Raw genomic sequence first — 20,000 nt, forward strand, 5'->3', positions numbered from 1 at the left:
CGTATTTTTTAATTATTTGCTCACATATTAATTAGGATATAAATATTATTCGTTGGGAAAAATAATTTATATAAATCGATTATTTCCTTATTTTATTAAATTATTTAACCTAATTACCTCCATTTATATTCAATTATATCGATGTATGATATACATATATATACACGTATACATACATAATAATAAACATGTACATATATATTATAAGTTTGAATTAACTTCTGAAAAAAAAAGAAATTTTTGAAAGAAAAATTATTTTTACGTTAATTAATTTCATTAAAATTAAATATGGTTATTGAAAAGATCCTGTATATTTTTTAATCATTTGCTCACATTTTAATTAGAATGAAAATATTATTCCTTGAAAAAATAATTTATTTAATCAATTATTTCCTTTTTTCATCAAATTATTTGACATAATTACCTCCATCTATATTCAATTATAATAATGTATGATATATATATGAATGAATGTATTTATATTTAATTATATTAATGAAATATATTCAAATATATACACATATATATATATTATGATTTTCAGTCCACTTTTAAAAAAAGAGAAATTTGAAAAAAAAAATTTTCTTACACTCATTGAATTCATTAAAAATGAATATAATTATTCAAAAAATCCTACGTATTTGTTAATTATTTGCTGATATAATAATTAAAATTCAAATATTATCCGTTAGAAAAAATAATTTATTTAAATTAATTATTTCCTTATTTTATCAAATTATTTAACTCAATTACCTCCGTTTATATTCAAGTTTGTCAATGTATAATATACACATATATACATATATACTAGGGTGCTTTTTTTTGGACTATATTTTTTTTTTCCGGTCCCATCGTGAAATTTTGTTGGAAATACAACAAAAAAAATTCCCTGAAAGATTGAGCCCTTAATATTAATATTAAGTGCTCGCCCAAGGCATGTAAAGATTTCCCGCTTAAAATACACGTAAACTTCAATTTTTTTCTTTAAAACATCTACAGTTCAGAGGCATTCTATGGTGTAGTCTAGGACGTCAGTAGGTTTTCTTCGAAATGAAATGCTCTACAAAAATTTCCTACAAATTTGTTGAATATTTTTTTTTTGTAGCTCCTGTTATTTACGAGATACGGGCAAAAAGACAAGAATTTCATGAAAAAATTGGGTTTGGGTGGCCCGTACGACTTCGCCGGTGCGAGCACTTTTATAGAGCATTTCATTCCGAAGAAAACCTACTGACGTCCTAGACTACACCATAGAATGCCTCTGAACTGTAGATGTTTTAAAGAAAAAAATTGAAGTTTACGTGTATTTTAAGCGGGAAATCTTTACATGCCTTGGGCGAGCACTTAATATTAATATTAAGGGCTCAATCTTTCAGGGAATTTTTTTTGTTGTATTTCAAACAAAATTTTACGATGGGACCAAAAAAAAAAATATAGTCCAAAAAAAAGCACCCTAATATATACATGTATAATAATATGCATATATACATATATATATGTATTATAATTTGGAATTTACTTCTAAAATAAAGTGAAATTTTTGTGGGAAAGTTTTTTTGTCGATAATTGAATTCATTGAAAATAAATATAATCATTGAAAAGATCCCGTATGTTTTTCAATTATTTACTCACATATTGATTGAAATGAAAATATTGTTCATTAGGAAAAACAATTTATTTCAATCGAATATTTCCTTCTTTTATTGAATTATTTGACTTGATTATCTGCATTTACATTCAATTATATTGATGTATAATATATATATATATGAATGTATTCATATTTAATTATATTATTGTATAAAATTCAAATATACACATATATTTATATATATATATTATGATTTTTAATTCACTTTCGAGAGAAGAGAAATTTGAAGAAAAAAAAAAAATTTTCACAGTAATTAAATTCATTAAAAATAAATATAATTATTCAAAAATCCTATGTATTTTTTAATTATTTGCTCACGTATTAATTGAAATATAAATATCATCCGTCAAGAAAAATAATTTATTCAAATCAATTATTTCCTTATTCTATTAAATTATTCAACTTAATTACCTCCATTTATATTCAATTATATTAATGTATAATATTCAAATATATACATATATATATGTTATGATTTTTAATTTACTTTCAAAAAAAGAGAAGTTTGAAAAAAAATAATTTTTTTTACAGTAATTAAATTCATCAAAAATAAATATAATTGTTCAAAAAATCCTATGTATTTTTCAATTATTTGCTCACATATTATGTAAAATATAAATATTATACATCAGGAAAATTAATTTATTTGAATCAATTATTTGCTTATTCTGTTGAATTATTTCACTCAATTACCTAGGTTTGTATTCAATTATATTAATGTATAATATACAGATACATACACATATACATATATAATAATAAACATGTATATATGTATTATAATTTTCAATTAACTTCTAGAAGAAAAAGGAATTTTTGGGGAAAAAATTTTTTTTCACGATAATTAAATTTATTAAAAATAAATATACTTATTGAAAAGATCCCATATGTCTTTTAATTATTTACTTATATATTATTCGAAATAAAAATATTATTTATTGGGAAAAACAATTCATTTCAATCAACTATTTCCTTCTTTTATCAAATTATTTGACTTCATTATCTCCATTTATATTCCGTTATATTAATGTATGATGTATATATAAATGAATGTATTTTTATTTAATTATGATAATGTATGAATCTCAAATATATACATATATATATCATGATTTTTAATTTACTTTCAAAAAAAGAGAAATTTTAGAAAAAAAAAAATTTTTTACTCTAATTAAATTTATTCAAAATAAATATAATTATTCAAAAAATCCTATGCATTTTTCAATTATTTGCTCACATATGAATTAAAATATAAATATCATGCGTTAAGAGAGATAATTTATTTAAATCAATTATTTCCTTATTCTATCAAATAATTCAACTTAATTATCTCCATTTATATTCAATTATATGAATGTATAACATTCAAATATATACATATACATATGTTATGATTTTCAGTTTACTTTTAAAAAAAGAGAAATTTGAAAAAAAAAAATTTTTTTCTCACTCATTAAATTCATCAAAAATACATATATTCTTTCAAAAAATCCTACCTATTTGTTAATCATTTGCTGACATAATAATTAAGATTTAAATATTATTCGTTAGGAAAAATAATTTATTTGAATCAATTATTTCCTTATTTTATCAAATTATTTAACTTAATTACCTCCATTTATATTTAATTATATCGATGTATGATATACATATATTTACACATATACATACATGATAATAAACATGTATATATGTATATCATAAGTTTGAATTTACTTATGAAAAAAAAAGAAATTTTTGAAAGAAAAATTTTTTTTACCATAATTAAATTCATTAAAAATAAATATGGTTATTGAAAAGATCCTGTATATTTTTTAATTATTCGCTCACATATTAATTAGGATGAAAATATTATTCATTGAAAAAATAATTTATTTAATCAATTATTTCCTTATTTTATCAAATTATTTAACTTAATTACCTCCGTTCATATTCAAGTATGTCAATGAATAATATACACATATATACATGTATAAATATATAATAATATACATATATATATATATTATAATTTTGAATTTACTTCTAAAATGAAGTCAAATTTTTAAAGAAAAGTTTTTTTTTCGATAATTAAATTCATTGAAAATAAATATAATTATTGAAAAGATCCCGTATGGTTTTTAATTATTTACTCACATATTAATTGAAATGAAAATATTGTTCCTTAGGAAGAACAATTTATTTCAATTAACTATTTCCTTTTTTTATTGAATCATTTGACTTGATTACCTCCATTCATATTCAATTATATTAATGTATAATATATATATATATATATATATATATATAAATGTATTTATATTTAATTATATTATTGTATAAAATTCAAATATATACATATATACATATATATATTATGATTTTTAATTTACTTTCAAAAAAAGAGAAATTTGAAAAAAAAAATTTTTTTTAGTATACTTAAATTCATTGAAAATAAATATAATTATCCAAGAAATCCTATGTATTTTTTGATTATTTGCTCACACAATTTTCAAAATATAAATATTATCCGTTAGGAAAAATAATTTATTTAAATCAATTATTTGCTTATTCTATTGAATTATTCAACTTAATTACCTACGTTTATATTCAATTATATTAATGTATAATCTTAATATATATAAATCTCGTGTCACAATGTTTGTCCTTAATGGACTCCTAAACCACTTAACCGATTATAATAAAATACGCACACCATGTGCAGTTCGATCCAACTTAAGAGATAGGATAGTTTAAATCTCAAATTATAGTCGCAATTTTAATTTATTGCTAATTATTTGTCTGTTATTATTTGACAGTCACAATTATCTGTTAACTCCAAATGATTCTAACAGATGTCGATACCTTTCGACTGGGTTGAGTAAGTAATCAATAGATGGCGCTGCTATGGTAAATCTTCGAACGTGTCATATAAGCTACATTTTAACAGCATAATTACCACGTGTTGTTGACGCTATAAGATTAATTAAATTTATTTTGTAGTGAACGAAATACCGTACAATTCAATTATTTCCACTTTTTAAATTTTTGGTGTTAGCATAGCCGGCCACGTGTTACTTAGACTGAAGTGTACATTGCATTCATATTATAATGAAGATAATACAGTGAAATTAATCCTGTTTTTTTACTTATTTGTGCTTCATTGATCAAAACTTTATAATTTAACTAGCAGCCCATCCCGGCTTCGCACGGGCGTATAATAATATAATAAAAGAAAATACACAATGTTTACAGTGAGTTTCTAGAAAAATAATACATTTATATTATTACATAATATTATTATGTGCCCGTGCGAAGCCGGGATGGGCTGCTAGTATACATATATATATATACATATACATATATAATAATAAACATGTATATATATATTATAATTTTGAATTTACTTCTAGAAAAAAAAGAAATTTTTGGGAAAAAAATTTTTTTTACGACAATTCAATTCATTAAAAATGAATATAATTATTGAAAAGATCCTGTATGTCTTTCAAATATTTACACACATATTATTCGATATAAAAATATTATTCATTGGGAAAAACAATTTATTTCAATCAACTATTTTCTTTTTTTTATTAAATTATTTGACTTGATTATCTCCATTTATATTCAATTATATTAATGTATTATATATATATAAATGAATGTATTTTCATTTGATTATAATAATGTATGAAATTCAAATATATACATTGTGACGTGGATTTTTCCCGCTCCTCGGTCACTCGGAGAAAATGACCGAGGACTTACCGCGTGCACAATAATTTGGCGTCCACGATGCACCCTGGATCGAAAACAATATCGCAAAGTTTTTGTTGGGCGCCTGGCGTGATTAACACGCCTCGAAATCATTAATACGCTATTCCTCGGGCATATGCCCGATAGCTCAGTACCGCGGTGAGGGGAGGGGTAATTTTTGGAGAGAGAGAGAGACACTCGAAATACACACGCTATTTAACAAAAGTAAAATAAAATCTTATATTTCCCAATAGCGGTGATACAAATCAAAAAAAAATATAATCCAAAAATCGCTCATCGCGAGTCTAAAACTAAACAGAAAATTACACATAACCTACTCTATTTCTTACTCCAATGAGCTCGCGGCTCCCTAACTAAAACGTCCCTCGACGATCACAAAATTCTCATACGCAGTTCTCAATTTGCAAATTCGCCATTTGTTCTCAATGGCGATTATTGCTCGAAACGAACCTAAAACTAATCATTCGACGGTGCGCCGTCTGGTCTCGCAACTAATACACCATGCTCAAACTTCTCGTCTCAACTGCTGCGCAACGCAACGGCAATTTCGACTATACATCACCTAACCTCGACTAAACACTATCTTAATTAAACGTAAGCTTAACTAAGCGCAAGCACCACTACATTTAACTTCAACTAAACACAAGCTCAAAGTAACACAACTCAAACTACATTATCTTAAATAACGGGTACGGAACTCAATGCAGGCGCAACTAAACGTAACCTAAACTATACGCAATCGCAACGCATCCGAACTTAATTTGTTTCAAAATTCCCCAAAACGTTACCCGCTAATCCGAGCACTCCGATTCGGCACTTCCCAACCTACTCGAGAGGTGACACTAACAAAAAAACGATAACGCGGCTCGACCCGGTACGGCGAAATTCGGCTATACTTGGTTTCACTAACGAGAAAGATTCAACTAAAACCCGTGACTCTACTCAACGTTTTCAGAAACTCAAAATTTACTTTACTCTAACTCGCGTACTCAGGCTACGGTCATCAAGCAAGAGAATCGGCAAAAGAATTTCGAGTACTTTTCTACAACGCAAATCCAAAACGGCTATCCGTTACTCGGCAAGCCTTTTCACAATTATGCTCGAAATTCAATCGCGGGGATAGAAGCAGCGCTTACCTTCTACATCCTTGCAACCCCCTTTCCATTCCCTTCGCGATTTTTGGGCGACTCCATTGCTTCGCAAAACTCCCCCAAAACGTGACTACTAATCACGACCGCCAGAACTGGAGTGGTTTCAAAAACCTACCACCTGCCGCAACACGGATCTCGATACGCCATCCCACACGTGACGTCATACCCCCAAGAATATGCAATAATCGATTTCGTCGATCGCGCAACTCGACGCGCACCTTCGATCGCATCGCTGCGCAGAACTCAAAGCTAGCTCGCAATCTCGTCCTCCGCGCAGCTCCATGACGTCTTGGCGGTGAGCGTGGTGCTCCCTCGTCGCTAGTCGGTCCGTCGCAAGTCCGCTGGTCAATTGTTGGCGGGGCGAAGGGGAAGAGGCTGCGGCGCGCCGGCCGCCAGCGGGAATTGCGTCCACCTTGGATTCCCGCGATGCGGGGATCTGCGTCGGCTCCCCCTCCGCAGCCTCGACATATTTCCTTCGCAATTGTTGCTAGTCCGCCACTTCGCAATTTCCTCGAATTCGGTGTCGACTTCTTGCCTGATGCCGTTGTAGCTCGAAAAATAAAAAAAACAAAAAAAACTGAAATATCTTACGCTGGTCGCTAAAGTGTCCCCTCTCGTAGTTTCGGATGCGTGACTCTAGTCCTGGCGCTCTTTTCCAAAAACTTCGCGACTCAATTTCGGAAATTCCTAAATTTTTGGTTCCGCCCAGGGTTCAAGGAGCCCCTTGTAACGGACATCAAAAATGCCACGTTACAACATATATATATCATGATTTTCAATTTACTTTTGAAAAAAGAGAAATTTGAAGAAAAAAAAAAATTTTTTTACGGTAATTAAATTTAATAAAAATGAATATAATTATCCAGAAAATCCTATGTATTTTTCAATTATTTGCTCACAGAATAATGAAGATAAAAATATTATTTATTGAGAAAAATAATTTATTTAATCTATTATTTCCTTATTTTATTAAATTATTTAACCTCATTACCTCCATTTATATTTAATTATATCACTGTATGATATGCATATATATATACATATATAATAATATACATTTATATATATATATTATAATTTTGAATTTACTCTCGAAAAAAAAGAAATTTTTGAAAAAAAAATTTTCTTTACAATAATGAAATTCATTAAAAATAAATATAGTTATTGAAAAGTTCCGGAATATTTTTCAATTATTTGCTCGCATATTAATTGAAATAAAAATATTATTCATTAAGAAAAATAATTCATTTAATCAATTATCTCCTTTTTTCATTAAATTATTTGACATAATTACCTCCATCTATATCCAATTATAATAATGTATAATATATTGATAAATAAATGTATTTATATTCAATTGTATTAATGTATGATATTCAGATATATACATATATATATATTATGATTTTTCATTTACTTTTAAAAAAAGAGAAATTTGAAAAAAAAAAAATTTTTTTATACTCATTAAATTCATTGAAAATGAATATGATTATTCAAAAAATCCGACGTATTTTTCAATTAATTGCTCACATATTAATTAGAATAAAAATATCATTCATTAAGAAAATGCCATTTAATATACTTTATGAATTCTAATTTGGAACATTTATACAATGGATTAGAGCTCATTATGAGGTTCAAAGAAAACATACAGATAGATGAATAATTATTTATTTATTTCGTATTTTTAATTTTGAAGAATTGATTATTTTTCAATTTAAGAAAAATGATTTATTCAAATTAATTATTTTTCCATTTTATCAAATCATTCATCTTGATTACCTCGATTAATATTCAATTATATAAATGTATAATATGTATATAAGTAAATGTATTCATATTTAATTATAATAATGTATAATATATCAATGTACACTATATTATTGTAATATATACATATATATAGATATATATGTATATATTTTATAATTTTTAATTTACTTTTGAGAAAAGAGAAATTTTTGAAAAAAAAATTTTATACACAATAATCGAATCAATCAATAAAAAAATATATTTAATAAAAAAATCCTATACATCTTTCAATTATTTTCTCATTTTATTAAATTCTCCAACTCAATTACCTCTATTTATATTCAATTATATTAGTGTTTCTAATATACATATATATGTATAAATAAATGTGTCTATATTTAATTATATTAATGTATAATATATATGTATGTATACATACATATATATATATCATATATTTATATATATATATATATATATATATATATATATATATATATATATATATATATATATATATATATATTATAATAGTTAATTTACTTTTGAAAAAAGAGAAATTTAAAAACAAAAAAATTTTCTCACATTAATTGAATTTATTAAAAATAAATATGATCATAAAAAAAATCCTGTATATTTTTCAATTATTTGCTCACATATTAATTAAAATAAAAATATTTTTCATAGGAGAATGCCATTTAATTTACTCTATGAATTGTAATTTGGAACATTTATACAATGGATTGGAACTTATTATGAGGTTCAAAGAAAACATACAGATAGATAATTGATTATTCATTTATTTCGTATTTTTGATTTTTAGAAATTAAATATTCTTCAATTCAAGGAAAGTAATTCATTTATATTAATTATTTTCTCATTTTATCCAATTATTCAACTCAATTACCTGTATTTATATTCAATTATATTAGTGTTTATGATATACATATACATGTAAATGAATGTATCTATATTCAATTATATTAATGTATAATATGTATGTATATACATATACATATATTTATATTTATATTATATATGTATATATATTATGTGCGTACATATATATTATAATTGTTATTTACTTTTAAAAAAAGAGAAATTGAAGAAAAAAAAAATTTTTTTACATTAATTGAATTCATTAAAAATAAATGTAATTGTTGAAAAAACGTGTATATTTTCTAATTATTTGCTCACACATTTTTTGAAATAAAAATATCATTTATTAAGAAAATGCCATTTAATTTACTTCATGAATTGTAATTTAGAACATCTATACAATGGATTAAAACTTATTATAAGGTTCAAAGAAAACATACGTATAGATTAATGATTATTTATTTATTTCGTACGTTCAATTTTCAAAAATTAATAATTCTTCAATTTAAAAAAGATAAATTATTTAAATTAATTATTCTCTTATTTTATCAAATTATTAAACTTAATTACCTCCATTCATATTCGATTATACAAATGTATAATATGTATATGGATGAATGTATTTAAATTCAAATATATTAATGTATAATATACATATATATACATATATATATATATATATATATATATATATATATATATATATATATATATATATATACCTCTATATATATATATATTATAATTTTTAGTTTACTTTTAAAAAAAGACGAATTTTTGAAAAAAAAATTTTTTTTTACAATAATTAAATCAAATAAAAAAAAGGATAATTGATCAAAAAATCATACATATCTTTCAATTATTTGCTCACATAATGATCAAAATAAAAATATCATTCATTGAGAAAATGCCATTTAATATACTTTATGAATTGTAATTTGGAACATTTATACAATGGATTACAGCTTATTATGAGGTTCAAAGAAAACATACAAATAGATAAATGATTAGTTATTTATTTCGTATGTTCAATTTTTGAAAATTAATTATTCTTCAATTTAAGAAAACTCATTTATATAAATTAATTATTTTCTTACTTTATCAAATCATTCATCTTGATTACCTCCATTCATATTCAATTATATTAATGTTTATAATATACTCATATATATAAATCAATGTATCTATATTTGATTATATTGATGTATAATATATGAATGTATAATATATGTATATGTATATTATTGTATATATATAAACATATATATACATAAATATATATATATATATATTACAATTTTCAATTAACTTTTAAAAAAAGAGAAATTTTTGAAAGAAAGTTTTTTTTACATTAATTGAATCAAATAAAAAAAAATATAATTATTAAAAAAATCCTACATATCTTTTAATTATTTTCTCACATAATAATCAAAATGAAAATATCATTCATTGAGAAAATGTCATTCAATATACTTCATGAATTGTAATTTGGAACATTTATACAATGGTTTAGAACTTATTATGAGGTTCAAAGAAAACGTACGGATAGATAAATGATTATTTATTTATTTCGTACGTTCAATTTTAAAAAATTAATAATTCTTCAATTTAAAAAAGATAAATTATTCAAAACAATTATTCTCTTATTTTATCAAATTATTCAACTTAATTACCTCCATTCATATTCGATTATACAAATGTATAATATGTATATAGATGAATGTATTTAAATTCAAATATATTAATGTATAATATACATACAGTGCTCCCCCCCTAAGATTTCAGACTCGGGGCTCTGGTTCCAGGAAAAATATCTTAGAGAGGTATCCCCTCTACTCTTAAAAGGTGGGGCTGTTAAAAATAGAAGCATGCGCAGTGACACACTAAATACTTAAAAGAAGCGCGTAATTCATCACCATATTCCGTCACTAAATTATCAACCTTTTTTTTATTTTTTTCCCACTGTTTTACTGTTTGCTCAGTAACATTGAGGTTATGAGCAATAACATTTTTTGGGGTTCCATTACTCAATTCTTTTAAGGCATTTACTTTTACCGAAACGGGTACCGCTGTCGGTTGTTTACGCTTTACAGAGTTATTATTTTTATCGCTTGACATTAGATAGTTTTTTATTTACTATCGATCTAATTATTGATTATACTTAATACTACGAATATCACTTGACTATCTATAAGTATATCTATGTATATGTAGACAGCTGACTTATAGTAGCGGCTTACGCGCATGCGCAAGTAAACAACACTGAGTATAGTGGGGGAGCCGAATTGCGGGCAAATGATAGTAAAATGAGGGGAAGTAATATCTTACAGAGGGATATCTTAGGGGGGGAGCACTGTATACCTCTATATATATATATATATTATAATTTTTAGTTTACTTTTAAAAAAAGACGAATTTTTGAAAAAAAAATTTTTTTTTACAATAATTAAATCAAATAAAAAAAAGGATAATTGATCAAAAAATCAAACATATCTTTCAATTATTTGCTCACATAATGATCAAAATGAAAATATCATTTATTGAGAAAATGCCATTTAATATACTTCATGAATTGTAATTTGGAACATTTATACAATGGATTACAGCTTATTATGAGGTTCAAAGAAAACATACAGATAGATAAATGATTAGTTATTTATTTCGTATGTTCAATTTTTGAAAATTAATTATTCTTCAATTTAAGAAAACTCATTTATATAAATTAATTATTTTCTTATTTTATCAAATCATTCATCTTGATTACCTCCATTCATATTCAATTATATTAATGTTTATAATATACTCATATATATAAATCAATGTATCTATATTTGATTATATTGATGTATAATATATGAATGTATAATATATATGTATATTATTGTATATATATATATACATATATATACATAAATATATATATATTTTATTATTTTCAATTAACTTTTAAAAAAAGAGAAATTTTTGAAAGAAAGTTTTTTTTACATTAATTGAATCAAGTGAAAAAAATATAATTATTAAAAAAATCCTACATATCTTTTAATTATTTTCTCACATAATAATCAAAATAAAAATATCATTCATTGAGAAAATGTCATTTAATATACTTTATGAATTGTAATTTGGAACATTTATACAATGGTTTAGAACTTATTATGAGGTTCAAAGAAAACGTACGGATAGATAGAAGATTATTTATTTATTTAGTATTTTGAATTTTTAGAAATTAATTATTTTTTAATTCATGAAATATAATTCATTCAAATTATTCAATTCATCATTTTATCAACTTATTCAACTTAATTACCTCCATTTATATTCAACTATATAAATGTATAATATGTATGTAAATAAATGTATTGATATTCAATTATATTATTGTATAATATATTAATGTACAATATATTAATGTATCATATACATGTATAAACTTATATATATATGTATATATATATATATTATAAATTTTAAATTACTTTTACAAAAAGGAAAATTTTTGGAAAAAAATTTTTTTACATTAATTAAATTTATTAAAAATAAATATAATTATCAAAAGAATCCTATACATTTCTTACTTATTTGCTCACACATTAATTGAGATAAAAATATTATTCATTAAGAAAATGCCATTTGATTTACTTTATGAATTGTAATTTGGAACGTTTATACAATGGATTGGAACTTATTATAAGGTTTCAAGAAAACATACGGATAGATAAATGATTATTCATTCAATTTTATACTTTTGATTTTTCAAAATTCATTATTCTTCAATTTGAGAAAAATAATTCATTTAAATCAATTATTTTCTTATCTCATTCAATTATTTAACCTCAATACCTCCATTTATATTCCATTATATTAATGTGTAATATACATATAAATAAATGTATTCATATTCAATTATATTAATGTGTAGTATACATATATATATATATATATATATTATAATTTTGAATTTACTTCTAAAAAAAAAAAAGAATTTTTGAAGAAAAAATTTTTTTTACTATACTTAAATTCATTGAAAATAAATTTAATTATTGAAAAGATCCTGTATGTTTTTCAATTATTTACTCGCATATTATTTGAAATAAAAATATTATTTATTAGGAAAAACAATTGATTTCAATCAACTATTTTCTTTTTTTATTCAATTAATGACTTGATTGTCTCCATTTATATTCAAGTATATTTCATGTATGATATTCAAATATATACATATACGTATATCACGATTTTTCATTTATTTTTAAAAAAAGGGAATTTTGAAAAAAAAAAAATTTTTCCACAATGATTAAATTCAATCAAAATAAATATAATTATTCAAAAAATCCTACGTATTTTTCAATTATTTGCTCACATAATCATTGAAATATAAATATCATCAGTTAAGAAAAATAATTTATTTGAATTAATTATTTCCTCAATTTATTGAGTTATTTAACTTAATCACCTCCATTTATATTCAATTATAATCATGTATTATATACATATATATGTATATATGTATATATGTATACATATATGTATATATGTATATATATGTACGTATATATATATATATGTATATTATACATTAATACAAATGAATATGAATGGAGGTAATTAGGTTAAATAATTCAATAAAATAAGCGAATGATTGAATCAAATAAATTATTTCGTTTGACGGATAATATTTATATTTCAATTAATATGTGAGCAAATAATTAAAAAATACACAGGATTTTTTGAATAATTATATTTATTTTTAATGAATTCAATTACTGTGAAAAAGTTTTTTTTCTTCAAATTTCTCTTTTTTTAAAAGTAAATTAAAAATCGTAATATATATATGTATGTATGAATTTTCATTTTATACATTAATATAATTGAATATAAATACATTCATTCATATATATAATCTACATTGATATAATTAAATATAAATGGAGATAATCAAGTCAAACAAATAAATAAAAAAAGGGAATAGTTGATTGAAATGAATTGTTTTTTCTAACAAATAATATTTTCATTTCAATGATTATGAGAGTAAATAATTGAAAAACATACAGGATCTCTTCAATAATTATATTTATTTTCGATGAATTTAATTATCGAAAAAAAATTTTTTTTTTCAAAATTTGTTTTCTTTTTAGGAGTAAATTCAAAATTATAATATATATATATGCATGTATATTATTATATATGTATGAATGTATATATTCGTATATTATACATTGATGTAATTGAATATAAATGGAGGTAATTAAGTTAAATAATTCAATAAAATAAGGAAATAATTAATTCAAATAAATTATCTTTCCTAACGAATAATATTCATATCTTAATTAATATGTGAGCGAATGATTGAGAAATACGTAGGATTTTTTGGATAATTACATTTATTTTGATCGAATTTAATTACTGTGAAAAAATTATTTTTTTTTCAAATTTCTCTATTTTTGAAAGTAAATTAGAAATCGTAATTGATATATATGTGTATATTTGTATATTATACACTAATATAAATAAATATGAATACATTCATTTGTATATATATTATACATTAATATAATTAAATATAAATGGAGGTAATTATGTCAATTAATTTGATCAGAATAGAAAATAATTGATTTGAATAAATTCTTATTCTTAACGCATGATATTTATATTTTAATTATTATGTGGGCAAATAATCATAAAATACACAGGATTTCTTGAATAATTATATTTATTTTTATTATATATAAAAAAATTTTTTTTTTCAAATTTCCCTTTTTTTTAAAGTAAACTGAAAATCATAATACATATATATGTATATATTTAAATATTATACATCATTATAATTGAATATAAATGGCGGTGATTAAGTCAAATAACTCAATAGAATAAGGAGATAATTGATTTAAATAAATCATTTGTCTCGAAGGATGATATTTATATTTTAATTAATATGTGAGCAAATGATTAAAAAATACATAGGATTTTTTGAATAATTATATTCATTTTGAATTAATTTGATTACTGTGAAATAATTTTTTCTCTTTCAAATTTCCCTTTTTTTAAAAGTAAATTAAAAATCGTAATATATATATATATGTATATATTTGAATATTATACATGATTATAAATAAATATAAATACATTCACTTATATATATATTATACATTAATAGATGGATAGATAGATAGATAGATAGATTCTTTATTTGCCTTATTAGATGTTTCTAATGTTTACAAATTGAGTTCGGAGTTGTACATTTTGATTCTTAGCTTAACTTACTAATTAATTAATTATAAATCGCTTAATCTAGAATATTGTTGTTAGAAATGCGTAATTCTCTTAGCCTACATAATTGTTCAACATAAACATAAATTTTATTAAGTTGAATTGGATTGTTCATTTGACATACTTCGACGACATTAAGATTATTGATTGTAACATTTATATTATTCACAAACTTGCCTCTTATATCCCGGTACAATGGGCATTCCATAAGAAAGTGCTTAAGAGTATCGTATGCTCCATCCTGACATGTTGGACACGGCTCGAATGGGTTAAACTTATTCACTTTCTTGTTTACATATAGACTGAAACCATAATTATTTGCCGTTTTAAGTTGTGCCATAACTTTTTTAATCTTTAGCGGGACCTTACTATGAAGATATTGATTACTTGGTTTGTTGTATAAATCTGGGGTTTCTAGATAGGCAATTCTGTTAACTTGCGCTTTTATTTTGTCTGTTAAGGTTTGTTTGTGCTTTCTTAACAGAATTTTACCTACTCTCTCCCACTCTTTACCGTCAAACGAGTCAAGCACACACATATACCTTTCATCTATTGCTTTTATAAACTTGCCAATCTCGGTAAACCAATTATATTCAGAAGATTCATAACCGCTTTTACATAGCTCTATCTGTTTTTTAAGACATAACAATGCGTATCTATTTTCTTCCATCTTTAGCACTTTTACTATCCAGCCCCATGTGAGCTTCCAAATATTATACGCTAAATCAATTCTGTTTGTCTCATACTTTACCAGATTATTCGGAGTTGTACGTTTTATACATAATATCTTCTTATAGAATTCAGTGGTGAGGCTATCAATTTCGTTTTTGTATCTGAGAGCCCACACAGGGGCTGCATATAGTGCTATCGAAGAAATCATACTATCAAATAGTGTGTTAATACTATCAAAATCATACATTCTAGCTTTATAAATAACTGTGTTTACGGCGCCTATTGCGGTTCTTGCTTTACTTATTGCACTCGTCATTGCCAAGCGCCCCCTTCCTGACGCTGATATAGGTATCCCAAGATATGTAAAATTTGACACTATTTCTATGTTTTTTGCATTGTAATAGAATTTAAGATTTTTTGGTATCTTTCCTGCTTTTCTGCAGTACAATATATAAGATTTGTCTACATTTACAGTTAACCCATTTTTTTCACAGTATTTGTGTAGAATTTTAAGTTTTTTCGCGACATCAGCTTTATTATTTGCAATTATTGCTAGGTCGTCAGCATATAGAAGCAATAGTACGTCAGTTAGAATGTTTAAACTTGTGCCATAGAGGCCTTCTTCCCGGAAGTATTCCTCCATGTACGCGATAAAGAGAATAAACAAAAGGGGACTAAGGATTTCTCCTTGTAGTACCCCTTCCGTTATATCTATCCTATCCGTTAGACCCTCTCGAGTTTTTATTCTTATATGCGCCTTACCATAGAGGTCCTTCAGTATCCTTATATACTTTGCACTAACGCCCATATTTAAAAGTTTTGCCCATAAATACCTATGTATTATTGTGTCGAATGCTCTTTTTAAATCCACGAATATGATAAATAATGTACCCTTTTTTTGCCTTAGTTTTGCATGGATTAACTCAAACAGTACATATAAGTTGTCCATACAACTTCGGTTTGACCTAAAACCCGCCTGACCTTCAGGTAGTATTTTACATTTTTCTGCCCAAGTATATAGCCTTTCAGCCAATAAAGATGTGAAAAGCTTTGTTATATGATTAACCAGAGAAATTCCCCTGTAATTCGCTGGGTCTTTCCTATCACCTTTTTTAAACAACATTGTTAAGATTATACTTGACCAGCTTTCAGGGACAATTTCATCGCGCAAAATTTTATTGAAAAGACTAAGTAAGTAATATTTCCAGTTTTGCGAGCAACTCCGGTAAAATTCATTTGTGATCTTATTTTCCCCAGGCGATTTACCGTTTTTCGACTTATTAAGTACTTTATTTAATTCTTTTATAGTGAAATCCTCGTCCAGGTAAGGATCTAATACTCCCGAATATATATTACTATTTGGTTCTATCTTTTTTTGCATCTTCTCATAAAAGCTAATCCATTGTTTACCTGTTATTTCTGGTGGTACATATTTTTTAACCCTGTATTTATTTAACGCTTTCCAAAATTCTTGGGCGTTCCTAGCATCGTTGATTTTTTCTGCTAACTTCACAAAATATTCTTTACGCTTACATTCATATAGGGCTTTATAACATTTTAAAGTTTCTCGGTACTTAATTCTATCCTGTTCCCTAAAATTATTTTTTCTATAACTTCTCAGATTACAATTTACACTTTTCTTTAACTCTTTACATTCTTTGTCTACCCATGGTTGCTTTTCGTCTGTTTTTATATTATGTACTTCACGCACCATATTCAGCTCATATGCTGATTGGGTGATAGCCAGGTGAAACCTTTTTTCAATTTCGTCTATCGTTTCTATTTCCGTGTTTAGACCCACGAGCGGCGACCTCCTTAAGTGTTGTTTGTACATGAGTTTATAGTTGTTATCCCAACAATATTTGATTTGCTTACTTGGTCTCGCCCTGACTATACTATTACCATTTAAAACAAGTTTGATTGGAAAATGGTCAGAAAAATTAATATTATAAAGTACCTCAAAATCCTGAATTTTTTCAAGCCCTAGTTCATTAGACAACGCGAGATCAATTATACTACTTCCCTTACCGGTGAAGGTTGGTTTCGCCGGACTATCACTTACAGTTTTACCATTTACTACTATGAAGTTATTAGTGTCAATAAAATTATTTACTGCTTCCCCTCTTTTGTTGAGCGTACAGTCGGAAAACGTTCCATCTCCGGTAAGATTTGTTTCACTTAGAATTTCATCAGGTATTTGGATAGGGTTACCTATCCTCGCGTTGTAGTCTCCCATCAAATAAATTGGCTCTGACGGAAATTGATTCACTATGCTTTCTGCTACCTCACTGAAGTTTTTTAGGTCATTATTAAAGTGCTCGTCACTTGGCCTAAGATACGTGAAACCCACTATGAATACACTACTCCGATTTACTATACGCACAAAACAGTTGTTATATGACATGTGTACTATCGTTTTATCAAGTTTCTTATTTAACAGTATTAACATTCCACCACTGGCACGCCCGTGTACGTTGTCCTTGGTTGCGTTTATCCAGGTTAGATCGTAGTTGCTTGTCCAAGCGCTTAGTGGGACTTCACTCATGGTCCATGTTTCAATGAGGCACATGATGTCGTGTGCGTTGAGTTGTGATTGACTATAAAAGTTTTTTATTCCTCTGACATTCCATACGATTAGACTAAGAGAATTCGCTTCTTGTTATTGTTGCTCCATCATTGTGATTTTGTTTTCTTGACGAGTTTTGTTCTTGTTCGGCGGTTGTGTCGGAATAAGTTCCTGAGAGCCCTCGTCCCAGGCCATCCATCTGCCATCGACGTTCACCTTATTCCAGTAAAATTTTACAGATGAGCCGGCTTCTCTTTTCAATTTTACCGCATTCCTGAGGTTCCATCTTTCACGAGCCTGGGATTCGGTAAGATCGCTTTCAACAAATATCTTTGTTCCCTTTAGCGCTGATTTTTTGTTTAACATAATTAAGTTTTTGTCTTCAGCGTTTCGTATCGTTATCTTGTAGATATTTTTGTCTACTCCCAAGATTTCCAGGTTACTGTGTGCATTGCGTAGATTGAATTTTGTTTCCAGTAGTTCGCTTACAATTTTTTCACTGTCGTTGATGTTACTGGTTGCCTCCAAACCTTTGATTACTATGTTCTGTCTTCTGCTCGCTCTATCTTTGTTCTCCTGTCGCTTTACATAGTTCACCAGATATTCAATTTCTTTTATTTGTCTTCCTCCTGCGCTTGACTGGCCTCCTTCAGCTGGTTTCTCATTTATTTTTCCTTCAAGAGCTTTCACTTTTTCTTTGATTTCACTCTGTTCTTTTTTCAGCTCATTACAGTCATTTTTAATGACATTTATTTCCTTCGCATGCTCAATCTTCATGTCGTTCAGCTTTTCTAGAAATTTTTCCTCCAGCCTGTTTAGGTTTGTGCTGCTCTCCCGCCTGAAACTCTTGATTTCCTCCAATATTTTCTCGGAAGCCATGTCCGTTGGTGGGGATGCAGCGACGGGTGAATACTCTTCCAAACTGTTGCTCAGCTCGTTGCTTTCCGTGAAAGCCTTCTTTCGCTGCGCTAGTTTTGGGGACTTTTCTGAGAAACTTTTCTCAAAACTGTCCTCTAACTCCCTTTTCCTTTTATTAAACAGTTCTTTAATTGAACCTGCTGAGTCTGAACGATGGATCAGGAAACTTTCTCGGATTGTAGGTCTTCCAGGTCTTCGTTTTTCAAAGTTGGCGCCTACCGGTGATTTTAACTGCTTGTTGTCCACTTTTTCAGCTTGTGGTAAGACACCTACTATCGATAGTGCAGGAACCGTTGTATCGACATTTAAAGCCCTCCTACTTTCGGACATAACCTTATCTCCGGTTACGTTATTTAATTTTAGTAGTTTTAACCGATTATCACACCCG

This window comes from Neodiprion lecontei, chromosome 2, assembly GCF_021901455.1.
Source record: "Neodiprion lecontei isolate iyNeoLeco1 chromosome 2, iyNeoLeco1.1, whole genome shotgun sequence".
NCBI classification, from domain to species: Eukaryota; Metazoa; Arthropoda; class Insecta; order Hymenoptera; family Diprionidae; genus Neodiprion; species Neodiprion lecontei.